The following is a 12,575-nucleotide window of genomic DNA, read 5'->3' as shown; positions in this document are numbered from 1 at the left end:
AACAATTGAAAGTGACTGGGAGGAAATAAACAGTGGAATTTAAGTTTGAGGTAAACTTAGCCTTTCTAAGGCTAACCCCACGGTCAACAAATTATCGAATTTTTGAATATTTTTTTGCATGTCAATAATTGTTCGGCGATTCTCCCACCCCACCCCCCTCTTTTCACTTTTTACGATGCCAACTGTCTGAAAAAATATCACAGTTTCCTTACATATACCAGTAAGAGAAAATTGGGTTTATATATACACCAATATTACTGTATCTCATACAATATACCATTCACCATGTTCTATAAACACCTACGCTTAGATTCTATGTAAAAAAATCCAAGGTAAGGAGGACAGGGGTTATTGGGAGGGGTATCGCTGGTCTGGACACCGACCCCATGTAGCTCTTTCCATAACCCCTCACCAAGGTCTGTGTGCCCATCACCAAGGTCTGTATACCCATCACCAGGGTCAGAGTACGTATTACCAGAGTCGGTGTACGTATCACCAGGGTCTGTATACGCATAACCAGATTCAGTATACCAATCACCAGGACACCAGGGTCTCAATTCTTATCACGAGGGTCAATGTTTCGTTGTGCTCATTACTAGGGTCTATTTACCCATAGCCAGAAATTCACGTAACCATTACCAGGGTCTCTATGCCCACACCAGGGTCGGTGTACGTTTCACCAGGGTCTATATGCCTATCACCGGGTCTGTTTACTAGTATTTATCAATAGGGTCAGAGTGCACATCACTAGCGTCTGTATAACCATATACAGAATCAATATACCCATCACTATGGTCAGTTTACCTATAACCAAGGTTAGTGTATCCAAATACAAGTGTACATGTATACGCTTAACCAGAGTCAGTATACCAATCACCTGGGTCTCAATACCTATCACAATATAGGTTTTTGAGACCCAGGTCATGGGCACATAGACCCTAATAATATGTATACTGATCTTGGTGATATGTCTACTGACTTGGTGATGGACACACAGACCCTGGTGATACGAACACTGACCCTGGTGATACGTACACTGACCTTGATGATACGTACATGTATACTGACCCAGGTAATTTGTATGCAGACCCAAGTGATGGGCACACATCGTAATATTGACCAGGGTTATGGGTATACAGACCCTGGTGATACAAACACTAACCCTGGTGATACAAACACTATGCTATTACAACATTTAAAAATCATAATCCGTGAAGGTAGGGGGTTATATGAACACTTAACTTCAATTTTATAGTTTATTGTCTCCCTTTCATTTCAGTTCTTACCTGGTCCCAAAAACATTGGGGGATTGGGGAGGCAACTCTTGTTAATTCACCTTTTATGTGTAAATTTAAGAAAAGTGTGCTGAAGGGGGTAGTCTCGTCTCCACTCAACACACCCCTCCCCTACTCCGATGCTAAGTGTCTGTTGTTTTTCTGTAACATTGCTCTTTGTTGTTCTCTCAAATACAGATATTTATATAACATTTTGGTGTAAATCTAATATACACAACATTCTTATCACTTTTAATGAACATTTTTAAAGTAAAAATAGAATTTTCCTATACTTTTTTAAATTGCGCAAATATCAGTTCCAAGTTCCTCCAAACAGCTTTCAAATTTCCTCCCAAACGTTTACCGAAAAGTTGGTACACGCATGTGCATATCCTGGTTATAATGTCTGGCTCCATCATTTAAAATATTATATTATATTTTTCAGTGTCCTTTACTGTGATAACCCAGCCCAATAATTTCATATGATATGAGCGACACAAAATGGGCGTGTCCACGGATGCACCTACTTCTTCTTCCTGTGCATGGTGATCTGAGCATATGTCGTCAATTCTATTTGCTTTAAGATAGTACGATGTTCATAGTTAACAAGTTGAAGTATTATCAGAGGCACAGAGTTTACATGTTTTCTATTTAACAAACAAGAACTGCATATAGAAGGGATAATACATACCTCTTTTCCATATTACACCCTGTATCAGCCCTCGACCAATATCAGCCCTGGAGCATTCGGCCCTCTGGCTGATATTGGTGTCTCACTCTGATACAGGGTGTTATATGGAAAATGGTATGTATTATATTTATTACAACTGTACATACTTGTAGTAATTTAACATATTGAAGACATGTTCAATGCGTAAGTTTAATGAAGATGTTATATTGCGTGAAATATGTCAGCAGTTTTGTGATGTATACATCATTGTCTTAAATTTCTACCTAATTCTTAAGTGAAAAAAATCAAGATAGTAACGAGAGTGGTGTGATGCGGATCTGTATTGGCCCAGCTGAATCCATATCAGCCTCAAGATCTGTATCAGCCTTGAGGCTGATAAAGGGTATTATAAAGTTAGCTGTATTGCATATGCAAATACCCTGTATCTAGTATTAATTATGTAAAAAAAAAAAGCAGAATAAAATAATCTATTTTACCAAGGGAATGAAATAGTAAAGAAATGAACAGCAATGTTGAAAATCTACTTAAATATGAAGTTGGCTGGTCCCATGATAAAATCCTGTGAAGTCCAATATTTCATCATGTCTTCTTTGTCATTGGTAAGAGGTAACATGAGTAAACTGTCAGAGGTTAAATGATGTTAGTTTTTTTAACTGTCAATATTTAACTGTCACTATTTCTCAGCAACATAAATATCACCAGGGCAGATGTAGTTAGCTTTGGTAATTTCTTCTGCTGCTAAAAAAAATATTTCTCATTTGCAAAAGCTTACGCAAACTTCATCAATATTCCTCACAAGGTCAAGTAATGGGAGAGCGTGGGGTATGCGAGCATGCTTTCTTTTGCTTCTATTTCAGTTGAAATGAATATTGCAATCACGTACGTCCTCATGCAGTGTTGATTGTTTTGATATTGAAGTTTCATGTAGTGAGCCTACACTGATTAGCAAAATATAATAGCCTCTACTTTTATTATAATATAAAAGAAATGAAATTTATTGAAGAAATATGTTTTAGATACCAACCATCATCCAGTGGTTAATGCCCAACATCCTGGAGACAGCAACCTTCTGATGCATGTCATGACTCTACCTGGTGTTGATTTCCTACATCATGTTCATCTATTTTAGTCGTCAAACCTGTGTACTGTCCATTTGCTGAAAGGTAAGATGGTGTTATGTATTTTGTGAAGTAAATATTATTTGCTATTTTTTTCTTTTTCACTGTAAAAAAAAGTTGACAGAAAAGATTTGCATATGCAGATATGATTATATTTAAAAGTTATGTTTTAGATACCAACCATCATTCAGTAGTTCACGCCCAAAATTATGAGGACCGTGACCTTCTGATGTATGGCTTGACTCTATCTGGTGTTGATTTCCTACATCATGTTCATCTATTTTAGTCAGCAAACTTGTGTACTGTTGTTATGATAATCAGCTGTTTTATGTTTATGTGTGACGTCATAGCGCGCGACAGGATGTGTAATGTCGTCTGCGAGGGGAGAGAGACGCCAGGGATCGGAGGGGAAAGACATTGAGGACTCCTCGGTAATTCAGCCTTGCCGTGCAGTATCTACACATAACTGTGACTGTTTGACCGTCTTTAACTTTCTGTGAACTGTGCTCCGTCTGTTAACTGTGATCTTCCTGTAAACTGTGATTCGTCCGTGTGCGCGTACCGTCCCGTAAAACTGCACCGTCCTGTCGCCATTCAATCAGCTGAGTAACTGTGAAACTTTGTTAAGATTATTTTTTTTTCTGTATATGTTAATCGTTTGTGTGATATGATATATATGTAATCAATTAAATGTGTAAACGTTAATCGTTTTGACTGGTGTCTTTTGTAAGTAACGCTATATTTAAAATTGGGGAAAGTTTTTGGGCTAATCTTAGATTACTAGTTCGGTGCACGTTACACTGTCCATTTGCTAAAAGGTAAGATGGTAAATATTATTTAATTTTTCTTTTTCTCTTTTAAAAAAGTTGACACAGAAATAAATGTCTTTGTTATCTGTATGTTCATAAAGGGAAACATTTATGCATATGTAAACATGATTATATTTCAAAATTATGTTTTAGACACCAACCATTATCCAGCAGTTCACGCCCAACATCCTGGGGACCGCAACCCTGTGATGCTTGGCGTGACACCAGCTGCTGTTGATTTCCTACACCTAGATCTAGGTAAGACGTTGTTATACTGTAGATTGTATTTTGTGAAATAATTGCAGATATCATAGACATTAATTGTTAATATTTTTGTTTATAGTGTAGAAATCAGAATGTTTAAGATGCTTACCAGGAATTGGCTGGTTGTATCCATTTTCTGCCACTTTTTTCTCTTCTTGTGTCTGGTGGTCTTTGTTGCCACTATCTGCAGCTGCTGCAAAAAGGTAAGTTAAAGTATACAAAAGTTTGTTTGAAAATACGTCAAAACGAAATTAAAGACAATTTTTTCATTTAGTTCTCAGAATAAAGTGAAGGATCTGATTTAATGTCACTTTAACAAATATGTCATTATTTTCCTTTTGATAATGATTTATGTTAGGGTTAAACACCTTCTTGTACTGGATAAATATAGTTGACTCTCCCATTATTGTAGGTTTGCAGCCTATGGCAAGGAAGCTGCAGTATTCATGATGCATAAAGAACAAGATATTCCTGCCACTTCTGCTGATTCCATGTTATCTCTTCTTTCAATGAAATTGAGCGGAAGTGGTGCAGCTGCGGTCCCTCTGCTCTGTTATTGTCCTCGCCTGGACCATCTTTGAAAGTCAAGCCCTGAGCATCCACCGACCACCAGAAATTTCTATCAGGAAGAAGGAATCTGGAATGCGTTCCAAGTGACTTTGAACCAACAAAGGACATTTTTTCAGCAATGTTGAATTCAACAACGTCCGCTTTTGAGGAGGAAGTAGTTTAGCCTGCTTGCTAATTGTTGAATTTTGTTTGGCAATTGTTTGTGTATGGTCGCTATGAAAGGCTTGAAATTGAATTCTAATCATGGCGTTGTCCACAACATATTTTGGTTGCCTGTTTGTAGTATTTTCAGACAATATCCTCAGAGTTCCAAACGTGCACCCTTCCTGCTCTGGCACTATAGACTTTAAGCTGAAAAGTCTGGCAGTTTCGGGACATGGACAGTAAAACTGTGGGAATGGTTTCCATAAATTTTCGTGCTGTCTATTTTTGTGGATTCCATATTACTGTTTTGCAAAGAATGCAAAATAAAAAGCATTGGTTGTATAATCGAAGAAGTTGTTTCTGAGAACGAGTGACACAATCAGAGTAGCAGATAGTGACAATTTCAACAAGAGAATTTGCAAGATTTGGAATGGTTTCTTGAACCTTGTCCTCTTCAAATTTTTGAAGTGTGAATTTTGCAAGCTTCACAGCATAAAGCCTAGCGTCGTACCCTTTAAGCTGATTTTTGTTGCCTATACTGTAGATTCCTAATTAAACGCGAAGAATTAATTTCTGCGTAAAATCGCGAGTAGCAACTCTCGCGGTTTTTAAAATCTCGCTTTTATTTTTCAGACAGTTTTGAACTATAGGAAATTATAACAAAAAATTGCTGATCGCGATTTTATATTCTCGCGATTTGATACAAAACAGCAGACTCGCGGAATTAAGTACTCGCGTAAAATAAGGAATTTACAGTAGTTGTGTCGCTGAAAGGAAGGAACTCCTGTTTATTGTTGTCTTCAGTATGATGGGGTAGCTCTTCAATCAGATTCTGGATGACATTTGTAAGGTTATGCAGGGACTCACATGCTAGAACTTCATAGATGTCAATGTTAAGTCGAGAGGTTGTTTTCTTTGGATCAAGACAGCACAATGCTGGTGGTCGAGCTATTCCATGAAGCACTTTATTTAGTTTTTCTTGAACAGTGCATTTTCTTTCATCACTTGGCCATATACCTTTGGTTTCAAGTTCCAGCAAAATGCCACCCTTCTTTAAATCCTGGAATGTATTGACAACTCCCGTACTCATGTTTCGCCATGCCTCTCCAGCTACAACATGCTTTCTTCTTTCTTCCAACATTAGAGGTTCAGTGGTGTAGCAGGTGATGAAGTTGTTATGTTCACTTGTTGGAACACCACATTCACAATTAAACTTGTCACCAGTAAACACTCTGAGGATCGGGTTGTTGTTCTTTACCTGCTTAGCATTCTGTAGATCTTTTAGTCAACTGTTCCTTGTCGCTACTTCCTGCAAAATATTTATCATACGTTTAGCTTACAATTTTTATGGTTTTTTTGCCTCAAACAGATCAAAAACTGTAATTGTATACTGTAGAACACATATTTTTGTTCGGTTAAAATTAAGTTTTTAACCAAATACATTTTTTTGCCATTTCGTTACATTGTAATCTCAAAAATGAATTTATTAATGTTTGGGTTGAAAAATCGTCATGGTATTAATTTCATTGATTACACTACCAACAAAAAGAACGAAATTGAATCGTCAACAAATATTTTTGCTTCTACAGTATATATATTTTAAGCAAGGTTATGTTTGCCTGGTGGTTATTTTGTCTATATCCCAGGTGCATTCTCTGTCTATCTCTGTTTCTCTTTTTCTCATTATGACATAAATGATACATGCAGCATTGATTGGGTGCAAGAATAGCTAATACTAGATATTGTCATGAATTTATTTTTTGCCTTAAAATGTTTGTTTTGTAAAACATTTTTTATAATAGATTTAACAGTTTTAATGGCAAGAAAAACAACGATTTGTTTCATGTTTCTTTGATGTTTTTAGTTACAACATTTTTATAACATTGTACAAATGTATATGCATGTGTTTATAAACGTTTATTGATTATATGAAGGAGAAGTGACTCCTCTTTTTAGTGTAGATACCAGGTACAGTTTATTCCTTAAAAACGTGATGGTTTTTCTCTCAAATGTACAGTGTACATAGTATTTATTGACTTCAATTAAGTGAATGTTTTTGTGGAGGTCTATGCAGTGATTTATACATCAAAAAATTACCTGATATCCCAAAGATATACAGCTGTGGCCTTTCTACTGTAGACTGCATATTAACTGGGTTTTTTTTGTTCTGGACGCTGTTCCCTGAATTTTTAATCTGTCAAGAAGTTTATTGGGTTATACAAGAAACATGTCATGAAGCTAATGTATGGGTAGTTTAAGATGTCAGAGTGATCGTGCCACATCTTCAGTTTCCATATTTTCTGCAGCTTTTGAAGTCTCTCTCTCAGATCATTTGAAGCAGTTATATGACTTGATGCTTTATGTATTCTGTTACAAAAGTCATTTAAGCTCTCCATGGACACAAAAATGTGTATACCTGACAAACCCTGCTTTCTGGAGTCTGGCTGTTTCACTTGAAATGATTTTGGAAAGGGATATGTTCTGCCCTGTATTTGTGTAATTTTCTCTTCGAATTCCACATCATTGTTAATAAAGTTTGTTTTGTAAGGTTTCGGGGCTTTTACCTCTCCCATGTCATTTTTTACTCTGAATGTTTTTTTTTTTACAATTGATTCGAAAATTTTAGCAGATCGCTGAGTTGGGACTGAGATTTTATAATTTATTTTTTTCTCATGTCTTCTTATTCTCCGCAAGTAATCTTTTTCTTATGATTTTGTTTGATGTTGCATACTGTTTTATAACTTGACCTGCATTTGCGAGGTCTTTCCACGGATGCTCAAATTAATTTTTTTGGCGAGTCTGGTCCAGTTTTATTGGCCTGGATTTGGGAAATTTTGATAATTTATTCTTGAGTTGATCATGGTACATTTTATATGAATGAAAAGGACCATGATGAAGTTTGGGCTTAACCTCTTTTCTTTCTCCTTCAAAACTCTTATTTTGACCGTATCTTCACAGTCTTCATATGACAGAAACCTGCTACAAACTTATCTCTATCATGTTGGTTGAATGATTTACCAGAAGGAAGAAAATATTGAAGATCTATATCGCCCTCCTTCTGTGTCATTTTTATCTTTCCCTGATTTTTTTTTGTTTTTCTGAACTTGTTTTTCGTTTTTAGCTCACCTGAGCCAAAGGTTCAAGTGAGCTTTTCTGATCACAGTTTGTCCGTTGTCTGTTGTCGTCGTAGTCGTCGTTAACTTTTCACATTTTCATCTTCTTCTCAAGAACCACTGGGCAGATTTCAACCAAATTTAGCACAAAGCACCACTAGGTGAAGGGGATTCAAGTTTGTTCAAATGAAGGGCCACGCCCTCTTTAAAGGGGAGATAATTGAGAATTATTGAAAATTTGTTGGTATTTTTTAAAAATCTTTTTCTCCAAAACTATTTGGCCTGAACAGCTTAAACTTGTGTGGAGGCATCCTCAGATAGAGTAGATTCAAGTTTGTTCAAATCATGGTCCCCGGGAGTAGGGAGGGGCCACACGAGGGGGATTAAGTTTTATATAGGAATATATTGAGAAAATCTTTAAAAATCTTCTTTTCAAAAACTATTAGGCCAGAAAAGCTCAAACAAAAATGGAAGCATCCTCAGGTAGTGTAGATTCAAATTTGTTCAAATGATGGTCCCCGGGGGTAGGGTGGGGCCACAATGGGGGGGGGGGGGATCAAGTTTTACATAGGAATATATTGAGAAAATCTTTTAAAATCTTCTTCTCAAAAACTATTAGGCCAGAAAAGTTAAAATTAAAATGGAAGCATCCTCAGGTAGTGTAGATTCAAGTTTGTTCAAATCATGGTCCCCGGGAGTAGGGAGGGGCAACAATAGGGGGATCAAGTTTTACATAGGAATATATAGAGCAAACTCTTCTTCTACGAAATGGGGGGTGGGGTATATAGGAATAGAGAAAAATCTTCTTACAGGTATAACAACAAAAAGGGCTTGGTATTTACCCAAAAAAAGAGGTGGATAAAAATTGGCAGATTTTCAATTTTTTTTAGCAAGATCTTTTGTACTTAGTTGTCAAGATAGGTTGATACTGTAATGCTAATTTGATCAGAATTAAGTCTATTGTTGCTCAGGTGAGCGATGTGGCCCCTGGGCCTCTTGTTCTTCATAGGACAATTTTAGTGTTAATTGTAAACTCTAAGCTACTTCATTTGTGAAATTTTGCCCCGTTTTTTAAATACTGGTTTTAATGCGTTTATTATTGTTTTTGCCACATTAATGGACTCCTTTGCTGTGTTTGGTTGGTCCGTGGCTGCCACCAGTGCTTCTGTCATGTGAGTTCATTTTAGTAATGTCTATTGTCTGTCTAACCCATATGAAAAATATGTAAAGACGAGCTTTCAATTTCATACTGACATGGTATACAGTTTTCTAGGGTATGTCACAGCCTGGCTCTGTTGGATAATTGTTCCCAGTTTTGTAATGAAAAGCTTTCCACAAAATTTGTTTTTTCTCCATGTTTGTTTTTTCCTTTTATAATACTTGGACTGTGCTACATACTTTTGAAGACTTTTTATTTTCTTTTGAAAAACGGACACGGGCAATTGCATTCTTGGATATTTAAACATAATGTCGTACATTTTATGGCGAAAGGAACAGGAATTGCAGGAACTGTAATTTGGAATGATTTGAGCATGTTTTTCCCCATGCAAGTACATTCGATTCTCTTGTTGATCTGGAGAGGATGACTTTGGCAAAGTTGAAGAAATTCAATTTTTTTTTAGAGGAATTGGAGTTTTCAAATAAGTTGTAAAATCATTATCATTTATGTCTTGGAAAACCTACACTTAAAAGGATATTTGTGAAATTACTGAAGTGTCTTTTTAATGTCCTTGAAATCAGCCATTAGGAGTCCTGCACAAAATATATACAGTTGTGTAATAACTGATATTTACCAATTTTTAATTTTTTTTTTTTATCAAAACTTGCAACAGATTAATGTCATACTTTGATTTTGGTAAACAAAAATTATTGCATCTGATCTTGGTTATAATATTTCATAAGTTAATTTAATGAAATCTGTAAAAGCTGAAGTAAAATATTAACGTTAACTGGAATTTGCATGTATTTGATTTATTTTTTAATATTAGTCTTTTCCTATAAATATTCACTAAAAACGGTGAATACCTTATTTATTCCCTGAAATATGAAAAACAAACACAATAAAACAAAAAATGGACATAATTTTATTGATGTATAGTATAGATTGACAGAGTTTGTGTATTGGTATCTCATCAGTCTGCGTCCTCATTATTGCCCTTGTTGATGTGTTACTTCCCCTGAAACTTGGTCTTTTGTGCGTTTAAAACCTGAGGAAAAAAGGAGAGAATTAGGGATGTGTGAAATAAGCGACTGGCGCAGGTGACTGCTTGGGTTGTTTTAACTTAACAATACGATAAAAGAAAAGCAATTTTGATAAGGAACATATATCCTGCATAGGTAAACTCGCGTCTTCGACCTTTTTCTTAAAATTTACCAACATATTGGGAAGATACCCTGATTTAACACTGCATGTTTGCATTGTTTGGCAAAAATATATTATAAATAGCTCTTGCCTTTTTTTTCCAAGCAAGATTTAAATAAATTCGATCAAAACGAAACTTTGAATGTGTTAAGAACACGGTTTTGATAGCATCTTTCACCTGCGCCGAGGCGATGAATGTGTCGATTTTTGTATTTCTAAATATAGCGCCACGTGACCTGTTGATCATGTGACTAAGTATAAAGCCATGAAATGGACTCCGTTGATGTTGATTATTTGTTAGAAAAGTTAACCTAATGAACAAACGAAGATTTATAAGGAATAACTTGAGATCATATTAACATGCATATTTTGAGCATTAAACTGTGTCGGGAAGCCTTAACCATGCTGAGTTATAAAGACGATAAATGAACATGTAAGGAACATATTACAGCATTATTGTAAATAATAGCATTTATGTAAATTGTGATATGTTATTTTTATGCTGGTACCAAAAATAGTAGTCTAGTCGTAATATAATTGTAATTCTAATTTTTGAGTACTTTTGAGTATTTAGCTGATCTTCCTTTTTGTCTACATTAGCCAATCAGAGTGCGGCATTTAGTCGCGCGATGTTTTGACTACGTCACTTTAACTGTCAGCTGTCAACAAGTTTGTAAACACCGCAGTCCCCATTTATTAAAATACATGAGCTTTATTAGAGAAATGCAAAGACTGCATGGGGATGTTGCTTGGAGATCATATGACGAATCTTTCAGAAACTTTAGGGAGTCTTTGGCTGTAGATTGGCAAAAACCTATTGAAGAATTAAGAGGTAAATGTATTGCCATGTCCAACATTTGCAGTGAAAAATCTTACTAGTATTATTGATTTTGTTGGTTTGAACCCTGCTCTATACAAGGGTCACAGCTTCAGGATAGGGGCAGACACTCATGCAGCACATTTGGGTTATTCTGAAAACCGCATTCAATAAATGGGAAGATGAAAATCTGATGCTATTTGCAGATACACACGTTTGTCAAGCTTTACATTTTGAATATGTATAGCAAATGCTATGTATATATATTTTTCTTGTAAGATTTTCACAGTTCAGAAGTTAACTGCTGTGTATTATAATTGTATCTGATATGCATTGTTTGTGTTTTTAATTCAATGCATAGATTTGTTGTATGTCAAAATTCAGTTCTCATCACAATTCCCTATCATTTGTCTTATATTGGACATTATTCAAAGTGTGATTCATGTATAACATTTATCTATACTATGTGCATGATGTGGTTACACATAACATAACACAGGTCAGAAGTAAACTGATGTGTTTATGTGCTGTATATTTTTTTTTTAACCATTGTCTCTGTTGTTTGATTTTGTCATTTGAGTAACATATGTGCCTACTGGTTCATCTGAAAATGTTTGATTACATGTATATCTGTCTTTAAAACATGTTTGATAGTATAACAAACTTTTAACATGTATATTATATAGCGGCTGTTATTTTAACACAGGGCAGAAGTCAACTGATGTGTTTATACTTGCAAGGTAATTAAAAATAAGATGTTCCTAGTGGTATTCAAACTGGTTTGGTTAATCTGTGCCTTCATGATATATTAATATCTATATCTCCATATAAGGCAGGGGTAAGTCATTGCCATATGTGTTGTATGTACTGCCATATTTCATTTGTTGACTACCATGATCTGGCTAGTCCACTTTGTGTGGGGTCTTTTTGTGCAAACCTGCTGTTTGCTTTTGGTGGCTGTTTTTGTTCAACAATATTTTTGTTGCATGTATATTTGGTACATGTTATAATGTATACATCTTTGTTTGATATGGGGGAGGTCATTTGCTCACCTTTTATAACTTACATTCAATGTCTGGTAATGGATATTATGACTGTTTGAAGACCTCCCCTTATTGCCTAATTTTTCTTATTAGCAAAAATAAATGGCAGTACATACACACAACCAAGTTTTATATTTTTCTATCAATCCTAGACAGATCAACAATATTACATAATACAGCATTATTGTAAATAATAGCATTTATGTAAATTGTGATATGTTATTTTTATGCTGGTACCAAAAATAGTAGTCTAGTCGTAATATAATTGTAATTCTAATTTTTGAGTACTTTTGAGTATTTAGCTGATCTTCCTTTTTGTCTACATTAGCCAATCAGAGTGCGGCATTTAGTCGCGCGATGTTTTGACTAC

The sequence above is a fragment of the Magallana gigas genome, chromosome 4 (genome assembly GCF_963853765.1).
Source record: "Magallana gigas chromosome 4, xbMagGiga1.1, whole genome shotgun sequence".
Classification (NCBI taxonomy): Eukaryota; Metazoa; Mollusca; class Bivalvia; order Ostreida; family Ostreidae; genus Magallana; species Magallana gigas.
The sequence above is the reverse complement of the archived record's forward strand: the minus strand, read 5'-3'. Positions refer to the sequence as shown.